The sequence below is a fragment of the Neomonachus schauinslandi genome, chromosome 12, assembly GCF_002201575.2.
Source record: "Neomonachus schauinslandi chromosome 12, ASM220157v2, whole genome shotgun sequence".
NCBI classification, from domain to species: domain Eukaryota; kingdom Metazoa; phylum Chordata; class Mammalia; order Carnivora; family Phocidae; genus Neomonachus; species Neomonachus schauinslandi.
Genome location: NC_058414.1, coordinates 38,303,059 through 38,330,874, shown reverse-complemented (window position 1 = coordinate 38,330,874; position 27,816 = coordinate 38,303,059). Strand labels below are relative to the sequence as shown.

The 27,816-nt window shown below is 38.8% G+C and overlaps 1 protein-coding gene across 4 annotated transcripts in view; it reads right to left on the bottom strand.

The window, feature by feature from the left end:
- DYNC1I1 (dynein cytoplasmic 1 intermediate chain 1) overlaps window positions 1–27,816 on the bottom strand; it is a 279,310-nt gene that overhangs the window by 162,617 nt on the left and 88,877 nt on the right. The gene's annotated exons all lie outside the window — the stretch shown is intronic.

Below are 27,816 nucleotides of genomic sequence, written 5' to 3'. Positions count from 1 at the left end.
GCATTCAAATGTGCAATAAATTAGCTTTCTTCAAAGATGGGGTTTCTAGAAAGTGTCTGCATCACATCCCCCCACCCATCGCTAGCCCTGCCCAGGGCAGTCATGGGTAGCTGGGTGTTCTGAGGACCAGTGCACTTGCATGAGTACATGTATAAATTCCAAAGAAGACTGGTATGCACACTCTAAGACCAGACCTTGAAATGCAGCTTCATTTTCTAAGCACATTTTCCAAGTACACATACGTTTCACACAAACTCTTTTACCTTGACCACATTCTCCTTTTTGTTCACCTCAATTTGCTCTTTGCTCAAACTCAAATCTCACTTACTTCTTCACAAAGCGCTAACATTTTCTGACTTTCATCCTCATCATTCCACTCTTGTCCGCAATGGGCCACAAACCCTCCCATGCAGAGCTCGGTTGTGGAGACAGAGGGAAACCTAGGACATAGGACCTGATCCAGGAAACTTATGGTCTAAAAGGAAACATCAGACAGATGTAAATGAACTTACATCATCACCCTAGAAGCCCCATGAAGACTCTAGGCATCTGTAAAGCTAGCAGCCCATCTGCTACTAAAGAATTGCTGAATTGGTTGCTTCTTCAACTCCCATGTCTCACAAAATTTGCCCTCAGCACTCTCATTTATTCCATATGGTCCAGTTTCCCAAAACCTGTACTTGGGTCAAATTATGCCTCCTTGTTTGGGAATAATAACAATAGTACTTATCTCAAGGAGTTGTAAGAGCTAGATGTTGTTAATCCATCTACAAGCCCAGCACAAGCCTTTCCTCACACTAGATGTGCAATAAATGTTATGCACAGCCCTGGATGGATATAGTCTGAGGTGGTGATGCCAAACCTGCTTCCTTTGTGTTCTAACAACCAAAGGAGCTGACTGAAGACCAAGCCAGTGAACTGCTGACATTAACAAAGCCATTCCCACTGTGAATCCCATCCCATTTCTGAATGTGGTCTTGGGACCTCTACAATGCAGCTTGACAATATGCTCAATGGTAGTAGCACTGGTCCATTCGAGGATGTTGACAAAGTGGACATCTCCTGTCATATCCATTCTCTGGCAGGTCCAATGGCCCTCTCAGATCTTCAGCTTTAGCCGGACTTTCCTGTTACCATCCCAGAGAGTTCAGAGTCTTTGCTTGGGATGCCTCCCAAAGCAAGTGTGGTGCACACGTGCCTGTCACCTGAGGTGATCCTGTCTTGAAGATTGGTATACTATGGGCTTCAAATGTTCAGTGCCCTTGAGAGCCTCTTGAGAATGTCTCTGGCAAGGAGGGCTGGTCATCTCTGGCTCCTGCTTCCTGCCTCTGCAGAATTCTGACTCCCCTGCTCTTGATCACAGGGCTTTGCATTAATTTCTGCCCTGATGCTGACCCCCAGATGTAATTCATCCCTTTCTTTAACTGTTACCCAAAAGAAGCCATATACAAAGACCTGTTTTTGTAGGAGACTTTGTGGAAGGTTGGAAGAGATGGAAAGAATTTATAGTGCGGCAATACAAACCACATAGAAATGCTTATTGGTCTTTTCTATTCTTAAAAGCTTCTCAGCCACTCTACCATGATGCCTGAAGAAGTATTTTTCTCCTTTCTTTTCTCACTTCAATGCCTCTCAGGTGCAAACCTCCACCATGCTCCTAAATTTATCCTACTCTCTTATGCAGAGGATTTCCATTGTCTTAGCTCCTGTGCCTCTCTAAGCTGAAAAGAAGAAACTGGAGAACGAGGTCAGGGTTCAGAGGAGTGGGGGATGGAACCTGCCCTATCCCCTTATGGGGACAGGAGTTTCCTAGGGATGGAGTAAGAAATGGAAGGGAGCTGGTCTGGAGCTATCTTGGGCATGTCCCACCCCCAAACCTGCCATCTGTAGAAGGCCTCAGCAGCAGAGGCTCTGGAGTGGACCAGTGGTGGCAGGACCTGAGCAAGACAAGGAAAGCATGAAGTCACGCTTCATGCAGTGGTTCATGGGTATCTTTAAACCATATAACACAGTTGGTTGTTTTACATCTTCTGTAGCACAATTTGGTAATGATTTTGGCCCTAGTGTTTAAAAGACACACCACTGTCAAGGAAGAGAGACCATAACGATGTAGACAGCACACACACCAATACAAACAGTATTTACAGAAGAAATGCACTGGAGATTTACAGAGCATTCACTGTGTGCTAGGCTGGCTGCACACTCTGTTTCATTTCATCCCCATAAACCCTCCTTCACTGTGGTACTGCTACTTCCGGTTTGACCCTAGATGAAACTGCAACTCAGAGGAGTTAGTTAACTTGGGCTGTCTCTCAAAGATACTAAGATTGCTACCTGTACCAGGACCTTCGCATCAGTTCTGCTTACACTCCTTCCCTCCAGTGATCCAGAGCTGTCTTTCTTCCTTTCTCCATGTCTATGTCTAACTTTAGTAGATGAGTGAGGTCTTTGCTGGCCATCCTATACAAAAGAACACCGTCCTTCCACCTGGCGTACTATCCCCTTTACCGTGCTCTTTTCTCCTTACTAGCGCACACCACCATCTGACATACCCTGTATCGACTTGATACTCTGTAGCAATTTATTATTGTATGCCCCCCTCCAACCAAGATAAAAGATACATGAGGGCAGGGACTACGCCTGCCATGTTCACTGTCGCGTCCTTAGCACCTAGAACAGGGCCTGGCTCAGGGTAGATGCTTATTAAGTATTTGTTGAATGAATTAATTGATGAATGAACTGTAATTGGTATAGACAGGGACTCTTTCTGCTCTACTCCAATGTATTTTCAAATAGTGCCTTCATAGAATGAGTGGGGTGTATATTCCTTATATGCTTGAATATGTAGTAGATTGTGAGTGACTAGAATCACATCTTCCAGGCTGTTAATGCAGATTTTGTGGAGGAGATGGGATTTTAAGACCTTAGTTATATTTATCTACATGTTTATTTCAGCACCTCACATTATTATGCTTATGTGCTTTTCTAAAACTCTAATTTAAGATGAAACAATCTTAATGGGTAGGAAAAATAGCTTTCTGTGCCTTAAATATTATTCTATATTTTGATAAATTGGTGGGTTTTTTTTAAATACCCACCCCACTAATTCTTCACTAAAAAAAACCAAAACAAACACCTACCCCATTAATCCTTCATAATAAAAAGACACGTTCATTTCTTGGTATTGAGTGTCTCTTGGGTTAAAAAATACCTAATGTTTGATGTTAAGAAAATGAATAGTGCTAACTTAATGCTTCAGAAACTTGTCCCTTTCCCAAGAGTATCTTTTAAATAAAGTAAAAACAAGGGTTATTCTGAAGTGAATTTATTATATGAGATAGCTAAATTACATATGGCTATTTCATATCACTTACTTTAAAAGGTGTACATTTTCTCCTTTATAATCCAGACTCAAGTTGACAACAAATATGAATTTAAATTAAAGGAATGGTTATGCAAAATTAGGAATCTTGAGTACAGATCTAAGAGGCTCTAAATTTAGTAGAAATACTTTATTTAGGAGAATTTGTTATTAAGCTGATATTGCACTTTACTACAAAATAAAACCCGTCCAGAGACAATATAAAATAAATATTAATTTTAATTATAAAATTTTAGGGGCAAATAATACCTCTTTTTCCCCTTGTACTTCCAAATATAAATAAATACAATAGCTTTTGGAGTGCCTAAAAAGACACTATCATAAATGCATCTGATTAAAATCAAAATTTATCCACAAGAAACTTGTCTTAATATAAATATCTCAGTAAGGTTACCCATTACTAATATTCCTATTACTCTTTTATGCTACTGTTATAAATTCTTGCTACTATTACTAATACTATTATGACCCACAACCCACCCCACCATCACTAATCCCTTATAATTGACAGAAAGCTTTTAATATGTGACCTTACTATATCCTTATAAGAGATCTATGAGATTTCTGTATAAACTTCACAATCCATATTACACATGAAAAAACTGGGCAGAGAGAATTGTAAGGTTAAAACCTTGGCCACGGTTAAGAAGTAGCAAGGCTGTTATTTGAAGCTGGGTCTATTTGATACCAAATGGCCTGATTCAAAATGAAGATATTACAATAAAAATATTCTACATTCCAAAGCAATAAATTACCATATGTGATTATTCTGCATTTCCCCTAATATGTTAACCATGCTTTTTACCCCCAGTCTTTATCTTCTCAATATGAAAAGCAATCCTTTATTGCATTAGCTAAAAGCAATGTAGCCTCAAGCAATCAGCTTCTGTCTTTGGAGACTCCAGAAACTTCATCAAGTTCACCGCCACCATGAATGTTATTATAACTTGAGAAATAGGTAGTTTATCAGATTAGCCTGAGCAAAGATATGCAACCAATTTGTTATATGTAAGATTTACCCATCTAGATAAAAATGCTCTTTGCCCTTCTGGGCTAATGTAAATGAGAGAAAAATGCCATTGACAGAATGGATGATAAGAAAACATAACAAACTGTTAAGGTCTCACCAAGAGGGAATTCAGGAGCTTTTAAGTTATGCACACTAAAGGAAAGCCCAAGCACAAGGAGGAAGAGATACACCTGAGTAATAACAAGCACAACTCCTTTCTCTGGAAGAGATGGGTACAATAAATTAGGGTTCATGCGTACGGTACAACACTATGCTTAACCATTAAAAAACTACCTGATTAACATTTTTAATGTGAAAAGATGTTATACTGGAAGAAAAAATAGATTGTATGTGTGTATACACATATACTGTGTTATGTATGTATATATACATATTATAGTATATATGTTATAAATATATCAGTACATAATATATATTTTGACCTGCTATCACACACAGCACCAAAGTGTTAGCAGTGCTGGGTTAAGTTGTATTTACGTTTGCTTGCAAACATTCCTTTTTTGTTGTCTGTTTTCTGATTTTCTATTTATTCTACATTGAAAATGGATTGCTGTCATAAAGAGAAAGTAAAACAGTAAAATTTTTGCATATTTTTTTAATATTGTGCTGAACCATTTGGAATGTTTCAGATATCATGACACTTCATTCCTAATAACTTCAGCAAGCATCTCATGAAACAAGCACATTCTCCTATTAACCACAATACCATGGATTGCACCAAGAAAATTAATGATGATATCCCAATATTGCCTAATACCCGATCTATATGCACATATTTTCACTTGTGCCTTAAATGTCTTTTATAGCTGCTTTCTTTTTGAACCAGGACCCAAATAAGGCTCACATACTGAATTTGGTTGTTATACCTCTTCAGAATCTTTTAACCTAATAAAGCACTGTCCCCCGTCTTCACCCCACCCCTCCCACACATAATTTTTCTTAAATGACATTCCGTTTTGGTAGATATTCACATTCTTATAGACTGTCTCATATTCTGGCTATGTCTGCTTGTTTCCTCATGCAACTATTATATTTTTGATTTGTAAAACTCCTTCTTGTTTTCAGTGCTTTTTTCACAGCATCTTGTTACTTACTTGTTACCTACTTTATGAGTGTAAAATCATCTCTTACTACTCAAAATATACCAATTATAGCACTCTTTTTTGGGGGGTAATTTTCTTCTATTCCTTGAAATATCTTTTCCCTCCAGATTATTTTTTTCTGTTTGTTTCTATCTTTGCTTCATGCATATTTTATAAACACACCTGGAAACCAGCCACAGATGAAAACCACAGATGTGGTTATCTGTATAAATCTGGGCAATATCTTAATGTCTACTTCCAAGAGTCTGAACATTCCAGGATCTTACTCTGAAGAACTGTTGGGCTTGTAGCTCTTCTTTTGGGACTCTCACTGATCAAGTTCAGGGAAATAAGTCATTGCTAAGCTTGGCATTAGGTTTCCCAAACACTGCCCTTTCCTTCTTAGCATTATCAGCCCTGTATATAGTTGAATCCTTCTAGGTTCCTTACATTATATGGCAAACACACATATTTTATTAATTTCTCAATAATTACTTCCCCGTAATAACTATTCTTATTGCAGATATATATATATGCACATATATATATGCCATTCTTGACTTTAATATTTGTTTGCCTATTTAGTCACTGGAGCAGAGTGTCGTGGCAAATTTGAGGCATGTGTGGTCACATCTGATTAGCCCCTCTAAGGGGGAGGAGGGGATGGATGATCTGTGCTATCGTATACTTTAGCTAAGATTTAAAATAAAAGCAATCAGGGGCACCTGGCTGGCTCAGTTGGTTGGGCGACTGCCTTCAGCTCGGGTCATGATCCTGGAGTCCCTGGATCGAGTCCCGCATTGGGCTCCCTGCTCGGCAGGGAGTCTGCTTCTCCCTCTGACCCTTGCCCTTCTCATGTGCTCTCTCTCATTCTCTTTCTCTCTAATAAAAAAAAAATCTTTAAAAAAAAAAAATAAATAAAATAAAAGCAATCAAAAAGCTTCAGTGGTTTTTTTTTAACTTTGAAATGCTACATGTAGCTTTTCAAAAAATTTAGTTTCATGTATATTTGTCTTTTATTTTTCTTATGCTAATATTAAAAAGGATTTGCATTCTCAAGTGATGGCATGAAGTGGCAAATTTAAAATTCAAGGAGAGGTAAGGGGAAGTCAGTGGGGTTTTAAAAATTCACAAGTAAAATCTACCAGGTGGATAATATTTTTGATGATATTGGCATTTGACTAGGTGACCTTAAAGTCCCTTCCAGTTCTCAGGGGTTCTTCGTTCTATGACTTTGGGGTTGTATCCTATAACTCTGGTTTTATTCTATGAATGGCTGCCTTCATTCTCTGTCTATATGAAGCCAAAACAACAACATAATTGTGTTCATAAGAGAGAACTATTTATCAAACTATTTTATTTGTGGATATATAACTGACTGGCTTTCAATGAGCTGTTTCATTATTTCATATGTTTAGCCACAGTTTTAAATAATGAATGCCTTAAGAGTCTTGCCCCTAGACCTACTAAGAAGAAATTCCCACTTGGATGTTGATTATGGTTTGTTTGCCTTGCTTTTCCTAGCAAGGGCTATAATTTGGGAAACAAAGCTCTTGTCTGTAATTTAATATGTGCCCCTAATCCCTAATAATGTACCTTGCAGGAAGTCGAGAAATACTTAGTGACCATCTATTAAACTGACAAAATGTCCAACATTGTTTCAAGTCTTCCAGTCATTGAGACTGGCCATGCTTGGTTGTTCTCAGGCTGTTCTCTGCCTCCACGTGGTTTCTAGGCCAAGAAATTAAATAGCAGAGTTTGCTCTAACCATTTTCCTCTTTTTCTCTGTTCCAAGACACCAAGCGATTATTGCTGGCACTTAAACAAAGACAATCATCAGTGGCAAAAATCTCTTCTATCCTATTGTAAAGAATATGGACTGTGACTGTTTTCTAAGCAAATCTTCCAGTGGCACCAATGGCGACCCACACTGAACTTATGAATTAGGAAATACGTAGTTCTGAGTATTGTGTTTCATTTTATGTTGTTTCTTTTACTACTACTAGGCTGAAAATTAATCTAGCTAAGAATAATGAGGGAGAAAAGACTGTGAGAAGCATGGAAAGAGGTACTTAAAGGTGTGTGTCTTATTTAACACTAAATAGCTGCCGGATTTTACGTGAGGTTGAAAAACACATGTCACTCCCTTTACTGCAGTTTCATGTCACGTCCGCGAGAGTTTGGATCCAAATGGATGGGGGGGTCTATCATCACCCAAAACTACGAAATGCTTAAAAGGCATTTCTTCATGAAAATGTAGGTTTTGCCAACCACTGGTGCCATTTCTAAAATGTCAAAACTGTTCATTCACATGAGCATCAGTGATTATTTTTGCTTTACTAGAAGCAAAAATTTCCTTACAATTCTAGAAAATATTATGTATCTATATGGGATTAACCTTTTGAGACCTATCAAGGTGCTAAGATGACTCCAGCTGAGGTTGTTTATTTCTAACCCAAAGATACTTTGATGTGCATGAACAAATGGCCTGACATTGTCAGGAAGAAAAACTTCCATTGATCAGTTTGGACTCTTCTTTGTTGTGATTGCTGAGGGAATGATAGATACCTCACATTTTATCAGAAATAAAACTACTCTAATATGAATTTTCATACTTAAATCATGTATTTTAAAAGCTGACAAATGCAAATTTTCTTACAAACTATAAAACTTCTAAGTCATGTGCTACTATAAATCTTATTTCCCTTGAGTTATAAAAATTCCATGGGGCACCTGGGTGGCTCGGTTGGCTAAGCATCCAACTCTTGATTTCAGCTCAGGTCACAGTCACAGGGTCATGAGATCGAGCCCCATGTTGGGCTCCACGCTCAGCGCAGAGTCTGCTTGAGATTCTCTCTCTTCCTCTCCCTCTGCCCCTGCTCTAAATAATAAATGAATGAATGAATGAATACATACATACACATACATCTTTAAAAAAAAAAATTCCAGTCCACTGGAGTTGGAGTCAGTTGACAGGGTAAGTCATGTTCAAAACCTACCACTGTGATCTTAAATAAATCACTTAAATTTTGTGAGGCTCAGTGTCCTCATCTAAAAACTGAAGGGACTCAACCTGATCACCGTGGAGGTTCCAGAAGCTTGACATTCTATGGTTTAATGTTTCTAACACATACACTGTAATCTTGACATTTTCTCCAGCTACAGTTCAAGTGAGGGCAAACTTACAAATACCCCACCTAAAGACACTTCCAATTCCCTCTTATGTCCTTTAGGTAAAGAGACTTTCAATTCTATTCAGACCTTTTCCCAGAGTAGGTACTGCTTAGCAATCAGAAGCATAAAATGCCTGTCTTAAGTAATGTGCACTGTCATGTTTTAAGTCCCTAAGTTAATTAATTCCTCTTTTCTTCATATTAGCCATGATTCCATGATTGTGATGCAACTTCTCTGTTGTAAAAATGTGCTACCATATTGTATATATGATTTTCCAATGCTTGAGGGAAAACAGATTTTGCCAGTTTCTAATGCTGCATTATCTTTTTGAATTTAATTTTATTATGTTATGTTAATCACCATACATTACATCATTAGTTTTTGACGTAGTGTTCCATGATTCATTGTTTGCGTATAACGATATTTTTCACAGTAAAAACTGAAAATAAGCTAAGTGTTCACCAAATAGAGAATGATAAAATAAATTTAAATCAGTCCTACTACAAACAATATACAACAGCTAAACAAACATACGAGGTAGAGCAACATGTCTTGATATGGATAACAGATCATAACGGCCTGTTGTTAAATGAAAAAAAGTGTCATATTGAATATGTACTATATAATACCATCTATATAAAAGTAAATAAAAATATATATACATAAACATTGCATATAAAATTACATGTTATTCTAAATATATAAAATTGCAAAGAAAAAATCTAGTACAGGGGTCAGCAAACTTTTTCTGTAAAGGGTCAGTTGTAAGTATTTTAGGCTGTGGGAGCTTCATGGTCTCTGTTGCAGCTACATGACTCAGTTATTACAGTGTGAAAGCAGCCAGAGACAATATGTAAACAAATGGGCATGGCTGTGTTCTAATAAAACTTTATTTACGAAAACAGGTGGAGAGCTGGATTGGAACTTGGGCCATAGTTTGTTGATCTCTGATCAAGAATAATACATAGTGGGCGCCTGGGTGGCTCAGTTGGTTGAGCGACTGCCTTCGGCTCAGGTCATGATCCTGGAGTCCCGGGATCGAGTCCCGCATCGGGCTCCCTGCTCAGCGGGGAGTCTGCTTCTCCCTCTGACCCTCCCCCCTCTCATGTGCTCTCTCTCTCATTCTCTCTCTCAAATAAATAAATAAAAAATCTAAAAAAAAAAAAAAAAAGAATAATACATAGTAACCTGATGAAAGAGTTACCATCTAGACGGAAACCAGAACTGATGAGGAATAGTCAAAAGATTTTTCTCTTTAGCTGTGTTGCTAGATTTTGCTTGTGCATTGAGAATATATTCATGAATTACTTGTGTAATTAACACATTTAAAAGAATGATATTAATTAAAATAATAGTTAAAAGTGATTTCACTTGCCACTTAAAGTAGCAATACTCTGATTTGACAAACTTTTCTAAGATCTCCCCAACAGGTCCCATGAAGCAAACTTTCTGCCTTGAAAATATGAGGGCATTGTTCTCCTATCAGCTGTCCTGGGCACATCAAAGTATGACAGCCCAGAGTCTGCCGAGCTGAAGGACAAAGAACACTGTGGCAGAATCACACTCTGAAAAGCTCATGGAGCAACCAACCTCTCCAGTAAATGAGGACAAGCTGCCCTGTGTTATGTTTCCTTTTCAAATATTTTTTTTTACATCAAAAACACATTGCAGGGTAATGAAGACTTCAGGGGCATCCTACAAAAACAGGCTGCATAATTCTGATATTGAGAGCCAGCCTAGTTTTAATTAACTGCCAGTACTCAGCCACATCCTCAAGCTCTAGATAGCCAATAACAATCTTGTAATTTCTAAATGTGAACGCTACTCAGGTGGAGACCAAATAGTGAGGGTTTCAGCTTACCTCTTAAAATGTAAACATGAAATTTCAGATATCCATAGCAACCAGACCTCCCTCTACCTTAGACACCTTCTTCCAAAAAAAAAAAAAAAAAAAAGTGCGGGGGGGAGGAAAAAACAGTTCTGTGGTGGGTGGCATGTATACAGTTGCCTATTAAAACGATAACATTGAAATATAAACAGCCAAACCTTTTCATCATTTATTGACAAATAATGTACAAGACTGCTAGTGAAATGCTTTAAAAACCTTTTCAGACATGTTGGAAATTAAGAGATCAGCAGCAAGTGAAATTGACAAGAATTACAATTAATGCCACCACAATCATTAGTAACACACATTTGGCTACATATTTGTATGCCAATAGTTAAGAGCAAAACAGAACCCTAAGAACACCACCATGCCCAAAAGTTATCTGATTTTTACTAATTTAGCGACCAGCCAGGCTAAAGCAAAATAAAGAACTCATGTGCCGGGAAACCGAGGTATCCTGATCTAAAAGACCTTACCAGCTCTGGATATTGGGAGCCCTGAGTCATTGCTCATTTCCCAGGCTGAGAAATCAGGGTTGCCTTTCCAGCATTCATGAATTTAGCCTTCTGTGCAATCACCCTTTCCTTGGAAAGTGTTTCTTAAAAGCCAGTAGTTAGTATTCAAGTCAGTTCACAAAATACCCTCCAATGTAACATCAACTGGAGAATAGAAAAATAAATGGTATATTTGGGGGCAGGGAGATGGGCAAAATGAGCGAAAGAGAGGGGGAGATAGAGGCTTCCAGTTATGGAATGAGTAAATCACAGGGATAAGAGATACAATATAGGGAATACAGCAATGTTACTGTAATAGCATTGCACGGCAACAGATGGTAGTTACACCTGTGGGAAGCAGCATAATGTATAGGCTTGTTGAATCACTATGTTGTACATGAAAACTAATGTCACACCATGGGTCAACTATGCTTCAATAAACAAGTAAATAGATAAGTGGTACATTCACACAGTGGAATACTATATAGCCATGAAAGGAAATGAACTACAACTACACACAAGAATGAATGAATTTCAAATATAATGTTAAACGAAAGATGCCAGCCATGAAAGAATATATCGAAAGATCACCTTTGTAGAAAGTTCAGTACCAAGCAAAACTACAAGGTTAGAAAGTGGCCCCACTTTTGATTACCCATGGTGGGAGCAAGGACTGAAGGTGGACTTCTGTGTTTTTCCTAACAGTAGGCTGATATTTTTAATATTTGATCTGGGGGTTGTGTGCATGGGTGTGTTCACTTTGTAAAAATATCAAACCATGTACTCCTGATTTGAGTACTTTGCTGTATGCTTATTATATTTTCAAAGAATTTACAAACAACAATAAACAACCCCAATACAACGATCACTGAGCGGCAGATGTGCCAAGCACTACGCTGGATCTAGAATAAATATGGATAATCTTTATCTTTCAGAAATGTAGCATCAAGTAGGGGAGACGAATTTAAAAAGCAAGACTACATTATTTTAATATGACTCGGGCTATTCAAGAGCTAAGTAAAGGCGCCACCAGAGCCATTTCTTCTGCCCTCATTCTGAGGGAGGTCCACAGAAGATGACACTGAGCCAAGCCTTGAGTGATGAGTTCAACAGGCACAGAGGAAGGGAAAGGGGCGTTCTAGGCATGAGCACTACGGGAGTTTAGGGCCTGGTAGAATGGAAGAGCAGGATGCACACAGTGTTAGGAAAGGAAAATCACCTACCTGGGGGTGGGTGTTGACAATTAAAAAGTACCCATCTTGATGTATTTGTTGAGTACTTCACTGTTTCTCAAAGAACACTTTTTACTCATACCCAATTGTAAGGTTCTCATCTTCAAAAGAGAAGTATCTCTAAACACAGTTGAATCAACTATGCAATGCCAAAACGTTTGGGGGAGGGACGGAGGGAGAGAAGAAAGAAGCCAGACTGCTCACTTAACACTCAGGACCAGCAAACCAGCAGCAGCAGCGATAACCACCATTTATGCTCTCTACTTGATACGCATTGCTATTATCTCATCCTCACAGCAATTCTAGGAGCTTGGGACTATTACGATTTCCATTTGGTAGATGCCAAAACTGGGGCTCAGTGAGGTCTGGGGCAAATGGCTGGTAAGCAGCAGAGTCACAGCGGGGACCCCGGGGGATCTAATCTGGAGGCTGGCCCGCCCAGTGGACACTGACCTGCCGAGTGGCAAGCGGCCCTTGGGCGTTGGGCGTCAACTCTTCCCAGCCTTTAGGGGAGAGCTGACCTCAGTGTTTGTAACTCCTGTGGCTTCCTGGGAGGAACAGCTGGGAGGCACAGGAGATGTGGGTTGTACACAACTCTTTCCCGCTAAGCCCAGGCTCCAGGCGCTTCTCACTCCCACTGTTCTCGCTCTGGAGGGTCCATAAAACTTACAGCACCTGGGAAATGTGCTTCTTGAACAGAGGTGGCTTTAAAAGGGGAGGAATGAGGAATAGTTCAGGCGTGAGCCATACTGAGAAAATACCTGGGGGAGGTTATCTGGAGAGCAGAAATAAGGACTTGGCATCCTGCTGCCGAAGTTAAAATTTCACATTGATGACAGGGACGTGGCTGGAGCACCATGTGGGAAATATCTTTAAAGAAATGTGTGCCATTCTGAGGAAGGAGGCAAGGCAACACTCAAATGGAAGGCAGAAACTTTGTGTTCTAAGTCAGACTCTCCATTTTCTTTGTCCTCACTGTTTACCCCACAGTGAAAGGTCTGATAGCAAACGGCTCAAACCACATTAAATGTGGCCGGCAGGGCCCCAGCTTCTACCCCACCCGACCACACAGCCCTCCTGCTATTTCAGGCCTCGGGTTCTATAAAACAGACGCCGCTGCCCTCCATCCTGGGTTGAGTGAAATTATGCGGTGGTTTGGTGAAGTCAACAAATAACTAGAATGAACCACATTTAGGGATATAAAAAAGGAGCTACTTTTCATTTTAGTTCTAGTTTTCAGAAGGCAGAAAATAAGGACAGCTGTCCTCTGTTCCCTCTTATCTGAAAGTTGGATTTTTAAAAACTTTTTATTGGGAAATGATTTCAAATGAATGGATAAGGTGCAAAAATAAAAATAGAACAAAGAGCACCCATGTGCCCTTTACCCAGACCCATCTATTATTAATATTTTACCCCATTTGCTGTATCATTTGTGCTCTCTCTTCCCTCCATCCCCCCCTCCATACTTCTCTGTGTATTTCCTAATTACAGGGATATACTCGCACATGACCATAGGACAGCCATCCACTTCAGTAAACTGAACACTGATGTCATATTCTCAGCTAATCTACCATTCGTATTTGATTTTGTCAGTTAGCCCAAGAATGTCCTTCAGCCCAACACAAAGGCTACCTTTGCCATGATCCTATCCCTAACATTTCTCCCTCCCCTTATGACACTTGTTTAGCACTTAGATTGACTTCTTTTGTGACTATGATGATGTCCTGCCTTGCCCTACATGGCCATTTACCTACTAGACTGTAAGTTTCTTGAAGGTAGGGCAAATACCTCTTGGATGAATTGCCAAGCATGTGTACGTATACACTAATATAAATGGCTGTAGAGGCCAGTAATTTGTAATACATGCGTTAAGACTCCCATGATGTCATTTTAGAAAATGAATACTTTTTCCCTTGTAGCCCAGGAAGATTCGCATACTGTACAACAAGAACTTTTAAATGGAATTATTAAACCACAGCAGTCTTTGCTCATGAGGTGAGGTGAGTTTGTTGCAATATTTTCACAAAAACTTCCTAGTATTGTCATATATCCTGAGCATATGAGAAAATGGATTACAATTCCAAAGCACTGTCACAAATGAAAGAAGATAGTAGGAAGAGAAAAATGAAGCGGGGGGGGGAGCCAGAGGGGGAGACGAACCATGAGAGACTGTGGACTCTGAGAAACAAACTGAGGCTTTTAGAGGGGAGGGGGGTGGGGGGATGGGTTAGCCCGGTGATGGGTATTAAAGAGGGCACGTACTGAAATGAGCACTGGGTGTTATACAATGAATCATGGATCACTACATCAAAAATTAATGATGCAATGTATGATGACTAACAAAATAAAATTAAAAAAATAAAATACTTCCCTTCTGTTTTAAACTAGTAAACATATTTTAAACTATAAAAATACATGATAGCCTGAGGAAAATATATAAACATCAAAAGAAAGGTCAACATTGAAATTGGAACTTTATAATAAAATGATATGGAAAATCTGGAAAAAAAAAAGTAGTTTAAACAACATGGTCCTTATTTAGCTAGGCACTGGGCATTAAATTAGTGTGACAAGGATGATCCATATTGAAAGAGTCTCAGGAGGTGGGGGGGGGGTGCATCTTCAGGATTATAAAAGACCGAGGTCAACAAGGTAGCTATTAAAGTTAGCTATTAAACTAGACAGAAAAGTTGGTTTGAATCACAGTGAATCACAATTTAATTCCTATACCCCTGACTTGCATTGTGCCCTCACTATAATTTTATGTACCTTTTATTCATCTAGCCACACAGAGAGGGATGAGAAAAACTTGAATGTCTTCAAAAAGAGTTTCAGAAAACTGTCCATGAAGCCACAGTGGCTCTATGTTCTCAAACAGAAGAAATAAATAGATTTCTTAAAAAAACAAAAACAAAAACAAAAAACAACCCTCCCGGTTCTGTCATCCAGAGATAACTGCCATTAATACTTTGGTGTAATCATTTCAGTCTTCCCGGTGCATATGTATAAAATAGGTATTATTTTATCAGTATCAGATTACAGTCACATACATTTTTGTAAGCTTTTTATCCTGTGACCTGTTTGATTTTATTTTTTCACTTAAAAGTGTATCTTAAGCTATCATTTTTAATGGCTAAATAGTGTTTCATGGTATGATGCATCTCAATGTATGTAACTAGTCCCCTCAGCAATAGATATATCTCTATTTTTTATTTTGTGATTGGGATATAAAAAAGGAGCTACTTTTCATTTTAGTTCTAGTTTTCAGAAGGCAGTAAATAAGGACAGCTATCTTCTGTTGCCTCTTATCTGAGAGTTGGATTTTTAAAAACTTTTATCGGGAAATGATTTCAAATGAATGGATAGGTTGCAACAATAAAAATAGAACAAAGAGCACCTGTATGCCCTTTACCCAGATCCATCTATTGTGAATATTTTAAACAATGCTGCAATAAGAATTCTAGTTTTAGTCAAATCTTTTTTCTCATTCTTAATGACTTCCCACAGGAATAATTCCTAGAAATGAAATTGCTCAGTGTGTACACTGCTTTAAAGCTTATGATGGTAAGTATTGCCAAGCTGCCTTTCAGCAATATTGTGACAATTTTAACTCCTGTAGCAATGCCAGAGAGAGCCTCTTCACCAGTTACCTTTGCCAACCCTGGGCATTATCTTTGACAATTAATTATATGCAACATGGCTCCTTGCTTAAATGGGGATTTCTTTGATTTATACACCAGGTTAAACATTAACTAGCTGAATTGGAAATTTGCAGCCTCCATTTGGGAGTTTGGGGCCATAAATATTTAAAAGATAAAAAGAAAAACTAAAGAAGATAAAACAATATTTAAAGCATTATTTTAAATCCAGTAAAATGCAATTCCACTCTACATAATAAAACAGGCGTAAGAAGAAACAGGGAAGGTTTGTTCCAAGTTTAAGCACAATGTCACTTCTTGTGAACATGGCTCTTACTCTGCATCTATGAAGGATCAGATCATTTTGTAAAGTGCCTGTCAAATTTTGGCTATTTTCTATTTTCTAGAGAGTTGAATGTTAAAAATCAATAGAAATGTTACAGCATTCATGCTGCCTTTAGAAGGGTTGGATGGACTCATGCCCACAACTTTCAAAGCCATTTCTGTTTAGAATCTTGGGAAGGAACCTATTCCAAACTTCCAGAATCATAGCTGGCAGGCTATAATTTAGAGTTGCATACAGGATAATGTGTATTAGTCCATTACCAAGCTGTAAGTTGACACCAACCTTTGGAATTGCTTTCTCAGAGGAAATGTTGAAGAGCCAATGCCTCAATCATTTCCAACAGGGCTGGGAAAAACATTCAGACAACCCATTAAATCCTTTCATCTCACATTTTGATGATTTTCATCAAAAGGGAGGTGGAAAGGGGGTGATTAGACACAAATTTTCACTCCAGTGAAAATCCAAACATGTATTTTTAAGCTCAAGACATTGATAACATATTGGCAAGTTCTTGTCCCCACTTACGTGAACCACACAGCCACCCAGAATATCCTAATGATAATGAACATGTTCAGAAAGAGGGGATGGTGGGCAGGTACAAAAGTAAATGCTGCAATCCATATTTGACAAGCAAAAGGCATTTTTGTGCACACCAACAGAAGCCTAAGTCACCAAGGAGGAGATTGGAGATTTTCAGTTGCCAAAGTCTACACTGAATTGCATTCTAGCTGTGAGATGAGAGGGTTGTTCTTTAGTGATCTCTAAGAGTCTGCCGTGGTTACACAGGTTTGACTAAGGCCGCATTAGAGCCACCTGAGGAACTCGGGGAGAAGCCACTTTAGGATAGGTCAAAAACAGAGGCTCCATCTCTGCCTGTGCAGTCTGGCTGGCTTCGGTCACAATTCACGAGAGGCCAGATACTCTGGCTTCAGCCACCACAAGCTGAACCACTGTGCCACACCAGCTCTCCACACCAACTAGATCCAAGCTTTATCTATGAACAAATGGAACCTGCTCAAAATCTAAGCCTCCCCTCAAACTAAACAGAGATTTAATAAACACTGAACATTTAACGTTTGACCTTATGTGTTTCCCCATTCTCCTCAAAAGTAGAAAAGTGCCATCTAGTATCTAGCCCAGCCCGTCCAATGGAAATACAAGATGAGCCACATACGTAATTTAAAATTTTCTTGTAGCCACATTTAAAAAATAAAAAGATGAAATTTTAATAATATATTCCATTTAACCTAATATGTTCAACATATTACAATTTCAATATATAACCAATATAAAAATTACTGAGATAGTTTCCATTTTTTCCACTCTCAGTCTTCAAAATCCAGTGTGTATTTTATACTTGGAGGGCATGTCAATTTGGACTAGCCACATTTCTAGTGCTCAACAACCCGATGTGCCCAGTAGCTGCTCTTTCAGAAGGAACACACATCTAGAGATTAATATGTGGATCAGGACGACCAAAGCGATGTAAGGACAATTCAAGATGCAAAACACAGAAGACTGTATCTCCTGACCCCTCTCCTCACTTCATAAACCCAGCGATGCAAAGAAATGTGGGGAGATGCTCTCCGAATCATCCATTCAGTGCCCACATGTGCTCTCTAACAAGCCTGATGACATCGCATTCCAATGAGGAACGCTGTTCTCAAAAGTAGCCCCAAAATGCAAAGCCATGAGCCTCTCCTGTTTTCCCTTGGCAAACAATGTAGATGTAAAGAAGTGCTCCATGTGAAGAACACACACAATTGTGTCTATGCCCTCCTGGTGCCAATTCCTGAAAGCCATCATGTCAACATGAAGTTCCTGGAAGTGACTGTCATGCAAGGCCTGAATTTTTAAAATGTATTAGTAAGTACTACTTCATTATAATTTCCCCCTTCACTCAAATGCCATTTGTAGGATGAAGTCATATAATTTCCATATGTGTGCACTTTGTTCAAAGCAATTAAAAAATGATGAACAGGTATTATGAAGAAGTTTAAATTGCTTCCCCATAATGACATCCCATTGTTTTAACTGTGTAGAGAACTTTTGCAAATAAGCTATAAAATGTTGCTATCCCACAAAAATGATTCTCCAAGCACAGTCTTCCTCCATATAACACAACCTATAATTTAGCAATAATAATGACACTTTACAAGTGGATGGTCCCTCACTGTTTACAAAGCATGGTTTACACAGTCTCACTAAGCTTCACAAGACGCCTTGTGAGGCATGGATGGCAAAATACAAGGTCTTTGTCACTGGCTCTCTTCCAACATTTGACTTCCTTTGGGCACAGCGACTATTTACCAGGTCAATGTAGGGGGTCTCTCCGGTTTTTGCTTTTTTGTTTTTTTAATTACTATCAATGAATCTTTCAGGTTGCTTGACAAACCACGTCCTAATGGTCATTTGGTTTTCACGCTGAATCAGTCAAAGTTCTTGTCCTCAGTCCTGGTCAAATAAATTCTACTAGCCAAAGCAGTTCCCTTATTATTCAGTTAATTCTAATTTTTTAAAAAGATTTTATTTATTTGACAGAGAGAGAGAGAGAGATCACAAGTAGGCAGAGCGGCAGGCAGAAGGAGAGGGAGAAGCAGACTCCCCGCTGAGCAGAGAGCCCAACGTTGGACTCAATCCCAGGACCCCGGGATCATGACCTGAGCCGAAGGCAGCTGCCCAGCCCACTGAGCCACCCCAGGCACCGCATTTAATTCTAATTTTTAAAAATGATAGGCTCAAGTTTTGACCCAAAGACTGATTTATCCTTTAAGTCACTTTATATGTAGTCCTGCCTTGTATGGGAACAGCTATCTCCCGTTGCCCCCAAATCAAGAAAAAAGGCATGAAAATAAAAGGCCTCTGAAGAAACCAAACTTGCAAGTCAAAAGACGGACTTTAGATTTTAAGAAAAATCTGCTATGAGAATAGAGTCAGGAGGGAGGTTTGATGAGAAGAAATAAGGAACTAAAATAAGAGTCTTGCGAAGTGACAGTGCTCAAGACCAGATGACTTTTTCAGGAAGAAAAAAAAATAGATAAAACATATAGATAATGTAAGAAATAAGAATATAAGAAAGCTTTTGAAGTCATAAAATAATTAATTAAATAGCTCCACCTTTTCAAAATCTTCAAACTTTTCAAAACCGGGAGTTGTGGCTCAGCTGGGTGCTGCGTTTCCTTGGTATCTACACCTAAAAACCAAGGAGGAAGAGCGGAGGGAACATGTTTGCCTATGGAGTGAACAATATGCCAGTTGGCTAACTGCGTATCTACTACATATTTCCCAGCTCACTGTCTCACACGCAGCCCTCCTCCCCCAACATGGAAACAGGAAGGAATAAGGAGAAGGACCTGAACTTTTTGTGTGGCTTGTCCTTTCCCTTATTTTAAATGCCACACATAGAGTACAGTAGGAATGGCAAACTGGGCAAACCAGATTTTGGTTTCCTTCGTTAAATTGCTCCTTATAGTTGGAAGTCCCCTCATGCCAAAGCAAGCGAGCCAATCAGTCCTTCTCCAAAGAGTTTTGCTTTCGGTGTCTTACAGAAACTTAAAGGTTACTCACTTCGGAGTAACATTTGAAATACATTTCAAAACATACTGGAGCATGTTTAAGGAGGTTTTTGAATTGCTGAAACCACCTTTCAATATTAAAAATATTAAAAAAGAAAAGAAAAAGAAATCTTGAAGAAAAATTTGATTTGCCATTTGATTCAAAGGAAGATTAAAATATAACATAGCAGCTGTTCAATTTTATGTCATTGAAATTCCAGTTTCATAGTTTTAATTGCTACTATGAAAAATTCTTTGATTGCACTTGATGAAATTAAGTTTTGCCTTTTTAATGATTAAACATGGGAAAATTCAAGTGTGTTCTAGTTAAGAATTTAAATTATTGTGTGTGTTTAAGAGATGAAGTAAAATCTACTGGGACATTATTTTATCTCAAGGCTAGATACAATACGCAGTAATTGCATACAGCACTTGCTGGCTCTCGGTTCTTTCAAAATGACTAAAATATTCCTTCAAAGAATAAGACAGGAAGGATTTATTGGCTTAAAGGAAAGGAAACTGTAGGATCACCCTGCTCATAACCATATTGTGACAAGAGTTGCTTCGGAGAAGGAAAATGACATATTCATCATCGCTTGTGTGATAGTCCCATGAGTCACTGGTCAGTCAACACACTCATAAATGTGGTGCACATTCAGCTCCCAGGATTTCATTTTGGAAGACAACCAGGGTGTTTGCAGACAAAAGAATGACCAGGGAACCCACTGGCTCCTCAAAGAGCCCCAGATCACACAAAGATTTTTGATGATGAAGCCCAGACCATGTGTTTCTTGCTGTAGGCAGAAAAATCTGTCCCAGACTATAGCTGAACACTAAAATGAAAAAAGTGAAAGGAGTCAGCCTTTGAATACAAATACAAAGGAAATAATGGATGTGAAATGGGACCATTGGGCCACACAAAAGGGTTCTCCCACAAAATGCCTCTTTGTCCTACAAATGTATGGCATGTTTGGAGATCTGTAGTATTTTTCAACTCTGCAGTCATAATAGTAGAGTATTTATAGTTGTGAAATAATAAAGCCTCAAAAATGTTGGTAGGTTTATCGATATCCATGATAAATTTTACATCTCTTATGACCAGTCACAATTTTTGGATGAAAAATTCATTCCTCCATCTCAAAGGGAATATGTTTGAAAAACACTATACTTATTATTGCAAAAAAAAAAATACAATGCCATTTTGATCAAGAATATAATAAACTTGATTTTATGAAGGTAACTATCATATTAGCAGGGATTGTGCATGCACACAGAGAGAGACCCCTTGATTATTATTTCTTAACCATCCACTGACAATTATATAATTCTTAACTGAATGTTACAGTGACCACTCACCACTAAGTTACTCAGAGCTTCCTCCTCTGTGGGTGGTCATGGGAGTCCTAAATGTGGGGAGCAAACTTTCTCAGACCTTGGAACCCTAATATACACTTCACACAAAATAGAATACTGGCTCTATTTATAAGCAAAGGCAATCATGATATTCATACTCCACAAATCACGCCTTTAATAATTATAAATTTATAAAATAGTAAAGCTTGGAGACCATGTTTTATCCAATTTAAAGTCATCTCTCAAAAATCAACCAAGAGTTAAGTTAGGAAAATAATTACATTGAAATGTAGGGCTAATATATGATAATAAGGATTGCTTTAAGAAAAAAAAACAACTTTAAATTTTATTATTTATTTAAATTTTTTTAAGTAGGCTCCACGCCCAGCATGTAGCCCAACATGGGGCTTGAACTCATGACCCTGAGAACAAGACCTGAGCTGAGATCAAGAGTCAGATGCTTAACCAACTGAGCCATCCAGGTGCCCCCCAAAACTTTCAATTTTAGAATAGTTTCAGTATTATAGAAAAGTTGCAAAGATAGTAGAGAATCTTCTCATATACCCTTCACCCAGTTTACACCTTTTTTTTTTTAAAAAAAAGATTTTATTTACTCATTTTGTTTTAGAGAGAAAGAGAAAGAGCACGAGCAAGGGGAGGGGCAGAAGGAAAGGGAAAAGAATCTTAAGCCAACTCCGCGCTGAGCTCAGAGCCCATTGTGGGGGTCGATCTCACAACCCTGAGATCACCACAACCTGAGCCAAAATCAAGAGTCTGACACTTAATCCACTGAGCCACCCAGGTGCCCCCTCACATTAACATCTTACATCACTATGTTATTTGTAACAATCAACTGATCTTGATACATTACCACTATCTAAAGTCCATCCTTTATTGAGATTTCCTTAGTTTTTACTTGATGTCATTTGCCTGTCTCAGGGTTCCTTCCAGGAACATCATTAGTTACACTTACTCATCATGCCTCCTGAGGCTCCACTAGACTGTGACAGTTTCTCAGACTTTGTTTTTGATAAACTTTGAAAGTTTCAAGGAATACAGGGTCTGGTATTTTGTATGATGCCCTACTACTGGAATTTGTCTGATGTTCTTCTCACGACTGGACTGACATTATGGGCTAAAGGGAGGAGAACAACAGAAGTAAAATGTCATTTTTTTTTAAAAGATTTTATTTATTTATCTGAGAGAGAGAATGGGAGACAGAGAGCATGAGAGGGGAAGGGTCAGAGGGAGAAGCAGACCCCCCACCGAGCAGGGAGCCAGATGTGGAACTCGATCCCGGGACTCCAAAATCATGACCTGAGCCGAAGGCAGTCGCTTAACCAACTGAGCCACCCAGGCGCCCCGTAAAATGTCATTTCTATCATATCAGACCAAGGGCACATATTATCAACATGATTTATCATTGTCCATGGTAACCTTGATCACCTGGCTGAGGTAGTGTCTGTCTAGTTTCCCCATCATAAAGTTACTCTCTCCAACCTGTTTCCATACTATACTCCATGGAAGGGAGTTACGATGTGTAATCCATACTTAATGAGTGGGAAGTTATGCTCCACCCCCTTGAGGATGTAGTATCTATAGAAATTATTTGGGATTCTTTTGTATGGGAAATTTGTCTATTCTCCCTGATTTAGTTATTCCATTATTTATTTATATCATTACAGACTCATGGATATGTATTTTACATTTTGAGTTATAATCCAATACTTAACTTTGAGTTATGAATCCAATCCAATTCAACGAGTTGCTATTATTTTGTTGCTCAAATTGTTCCAGCTTTGGCCATTGGGAGCTCTTTCCATTCGCTCTTAAATATTACTTTTTAAAAAGAAAACTACATCTTTCCTGTTCTCACTTAATGTTTTTCCCCAAATTATATATGAGAAGAACATGCCAATTTTCATGTTGGTTTTGTACTGTTTTAAATGTCAAACCCAGATTCTTAACTTTTGTACGCGATGGCTCACACACAGAGGTCATCAGGCTGAGTTCTCTCCTTATACAGTGGACTATCAAATTCCTGCCTGGGGCCCAACTCTTCCTCCAAAAGAACACAATGCACCAGTTCAGGTTCTTGTAAACTGTCATAATTTTTTCTCTTTTACTTTGTTTTACATATTTTCCTATGAAGTGTTGGCTGTGCAAAGAAGCTGATTTCTAAATGTTTACAAATATGAAACTAAACCACACCTAATTAACCCTAGGTTTGGGAAGTTAACCTATATTTGTGAAAATAGAATGGACATCATGTGACATTTAAAGCTGAAATTAGTATGGCATATTTCTAATTAGACAATCCAGAACTAACTTTTTTCTCACTCTTTGAAAAACCCCTCGGTCAGTGACACTGGGCACGTAATCAAATTCCATGTCTGGATTTTATTTTACTTCTTTGGGATGGTGTAACTTGTAGAAAACATTATTTAGCTATTTTAGTAGAATTGCTAATTTACAAGAATGCATGATCTTATATAAAAACATGAGAATATATAGCAAAATTCTGAGTTTACCATTGAGAAGAAATCAGCCTGGTATAATTAAATTTTCATTTCATGAATATCTCCGGGTTGCCTGTACTGTGCAAAAGTAACAGCTTTCTTGGTGTCTCTCCCATCTCGTCTTTCAAGGCTAGGGGGTTTCTAAACCTGGTGAGCAGTACTCTTTAAGATCTCACAAGATTTAAGTTCTGATATGCTGCCTATTAAAATGGAAAAGGCATGAATTCAGGGAAATGAAAATTTTTATGGTATTTTTTAAAGGGGAAAAAATGGGAGAATGGGAAGATAATAAACAAAAAATTTGTCCTAACAATAAAGAATTTAAAATAAGCAATACGAAGGAGCCTAGAGAAAAGTCAGCTTTACATAAATGTCCCCCCAAGGCCTCAGCAACCTTCTGTTCACCTCTAGGAAGTTAGTTCATTCTTTTTCCTGAGGAATTTCTTCAGCCTGACTGCTTAAAGGTGCCAACAGCAACAAACCAGGACAAAAAAGCCAACTGCTAAAAGACACACACACAGACACACACACATGTCCTTGCTTCCACCTTTCTCCTTCCACACCATGATTTCCCTCATGAACCAGAAGTTGTTTTGCTTCCACCAGGAAGAACGGGAGCATCTCCGCCCGTCTGTCTTGGTCAGTATGTAAGAGAAAAGGATGCAGAGAGAGGGAATGAACAAAAGGAAACTATAAGCCCACATCCCAAAAATAACACCAGGGGGTGATTGCTAGTGGACACTTGAATCTGGAGGCAGAGGGTTTATAATATGGTCTGTAAGATGTAGGGAGGCATAAAGAAAACCTGTCTGGGGAAAATTAAATTAGCTGGATCACTTCTCCCTGGTAATCAAATTAAATGGATTCTTCTATGAAACAGAAAATAAGGCTTTTTACCTATTTTTTCCCCTTTCAATGTGAAGAAAGGGAAACAGAGGCAGAAGGGTCAACTCACCTTCCGAAGGCCACCCAGAGAGCCTCTTGGGCCTCAGCTTCTCTTTAAAATAAAGGTTTACTTTAGATACTCAAATAGACATTTTAAAATGTTGTGCAAATCCAAAACCTCAACCACTGGTCCCATGTTTACAGCTGAGGATTATACAGATTTCCCTTGGTCCTCTGAGGCCTCACCTAAGAGGCTTGATTGATGATCTCCTGCAGCCCCAGGCCAAGGGACAGAAGGCCTCATGGAGAACACAGCCATTAGCTAATGGAAGACATTCTTCATCCTGGGGAAGGAGAGGCGACTGCAGCCAGCTACAGGGCCAGCCAAAAGTGGCACCTACCAGCTAGGAAGGACAGTGAGGGCCCAGTGCCCACATGGCGAAGAAAAACCACATTAAACAGGGTCCGGATTCACCAAGCACGTTATCAGGATGTGCTGGCGCTCCCTGACACCACCATAAAGATGAACTGCAGATGTGACTGTTGTGGCGTTTTGCACCACGATGTCTTAAATAACTCGGAGATGTTCCTGGTTGAGTAAAGGGTGGACGAGAGACCTGTACATGTGGTGGAGGTTCTAGAATTTCTTTGTAGGAAGAGCTGAGTATAGCATTTTCTTTGGAAGGAGACTAGGGAGAAAGTTGGCTAGAAATTTTTGTCTTGAAACTGTTTGCCTAGCAGTTTATAAAATACGGAGGGACTATCAGTAGTCATCTCAGAGAATGGTGGTCCTAGTGGAGATGGAAATGTTCCTCCTCAGATCGGTTCCTAGCAGCAACACTATATGCAAGGGAAATGCCTGCATGCGAGGAGAGGATGATTTTGAGTCTATAAATTCATTCCCACCTCCCACCGACCTTTGCCTACCAAGCCCTGGGACAGCCCCTCCCCAGTGCAGCACACCCCGGATGGCCAAGGTTGCATATATGGTTTCTTGTCATTGTACCAAGTCAGGGAATAACTGGCAAGGCTAGCTGGAAAGGGAAAGTGTGAACAAGTTTTTATTTTCCCCTTCTTTTGGCTCTCCATGAATAGAACTTTCACATAAGGACCTCAAGCTGATGGAAAAATTAGATAATCACACCCGGTTGCCCTGAACTCATCCTTACAGTGGGTCAGCTAAGGGCTCTGCAGATGTGTGAAGCAAAACTAATTGCCCAGTTTTATTGATGCCTTTGGGGAGATGAGATGGCAAAAGACACAAAGAAACAATTTTGACAAATTTAAGACCGTGTTCTCATTCTGATTGCTTTGACTGAACAAAAATAATTTCCATGTATGATTTTAAAAGTGCTGAAATCAGGCAGTGCGCAGTTTTCCAAAAAGTGAGCCAGCAGCGCCCTCTACTGGCTGATTTTCTACAGTGTGCGAGATCTAAACTAGGGCAAAGCAGCCAAGCTGGGTTTAAGAGACAAGGAGAGCGTCCAAGGGGAGACTGTATGTCACGGAAAACTATTGATATTCACACATTAAAGATTAACTGTGAAATCTTAGTCATTTATAAATGTTCAGGTAAGCACTCTAAGACATGAAAATGAAGCCCTTAGAATAGAAAATACCTAAAGAAAATGGAGAACAACGTATTTCTAATAGAATACAAATGTCTACGGATTATACTACTGTTTTTATAAATAAACATATTCAAATATTAAACAAAATTTTCCCCTTTAGAGGAAACTGTACAAATAAACACATAGTGATATTTCTGAAATTCACATAATTTAAGCCAGTTTTTCCACTCTTATCCAAGTTCTGCTTACATACTCGTTTCAAATTTAAGGCAAGGAAAAGCTCGCCAATCAAAGGCTTTTATTGGCAATGGAAAATAAAGTCCCAAAGCCCACAGCTAACTGACTTTATATGGGAAATATTTGATTTTGAGAAATGTTTTTATACTTGAGAAAGATAATTTTTAGTTAGAAACATTTCCATCTGTGGCTAGTCTCTTTTAAATAAATATTTTGAATACAGGGACCAGGATGACTTCTAAATGTTCTCTGTTAGGCAGTTCGGACACAGTATTAGGGTACTGAGCGTACACTCCCAGAGACAAATCAGCTCTCAAAGCCGTGCGCGCCCACAGATTCTCAGAGGAGGGATAACTGGTTATTTACCCGAAGGCAAATCAATCTCCTTTCATTTCGGTGAGTTCACCACTTTTTTCTGTTGTTGGACGCATACTAATGAACGGACTACCAAGCACGGTTTCAGGTTCTGTGCCTGGGAGCTGGAATGGGGAACTCTTTTTATTGACATGTCCCAACTTAAACAGAAGAAATAGTCTCACCTAACTGAAAAGCAGACAAGTAAAATATTCTGACTTTGTTAATGTGGGGATTTATATTATATAAATACACTAGAGCCCTTTAAAGTGAAAAGTGAAATCTTCTGATTTCATTTCACTGACAGAGGAATTCTAAGCTCGAAATTTACAGATTTGACTTGACTGCAATTTGCCAGAATCTGGGAGGCACTCGGGACTCAAGAAAATAAATCGAGTATTTTGGAAGTTTCTCACACAGGTTGACTTGTGTGATTTTTACAGTCATGGGGAAGAAGAGGGTCATCTGGTTTCATTCCACTCCATCAGGATGTGGCTCCTCTTAGTAGCCAATAAATTATTTCAAAATTAGCTTTTTCAGAAGTGAATAGAAATACAACATAAATACTCATTAATGATTTGGGTTCATAAAATACAAATTACATAGGAAAATAGAAGCTTTGGAGGTATAGCTAAGTTCAAATCCCAGTACTACATCTCTCTATAGCTGTGTGACTTTGTACACGCCAGGTAAACCTTCTGATCCTCAGGTGACTTATCTGCATATACTTCTTAGTTGTCCTGGAGATGATATTGTGAGATTTCTGGCACATAAGTGTTCAGTGAATGAGAGCTGTTACTGTATCTATTATTATTATGTGTGTGTGTCCTCCTTGCCTGTCTTTGTGACTACATGCAATCTCATGCTTTCTAAATTGGGAAGAGGTTAATTATCTAACATGGAAGGAAATGACAACACTTGAAAGAGCTCATTCGCTTATCTCCTTTAAGCTAGAACTGAGATCATTCCTGTCAGGGTCAAACAATGTATCTTGAAGGGTGGAGAGTAGAAAATGCTGCAAGACTGAATCGCAAGAATCTCATTTTGATTAAAGGCAAACGTGTGAGTCAATTTAAA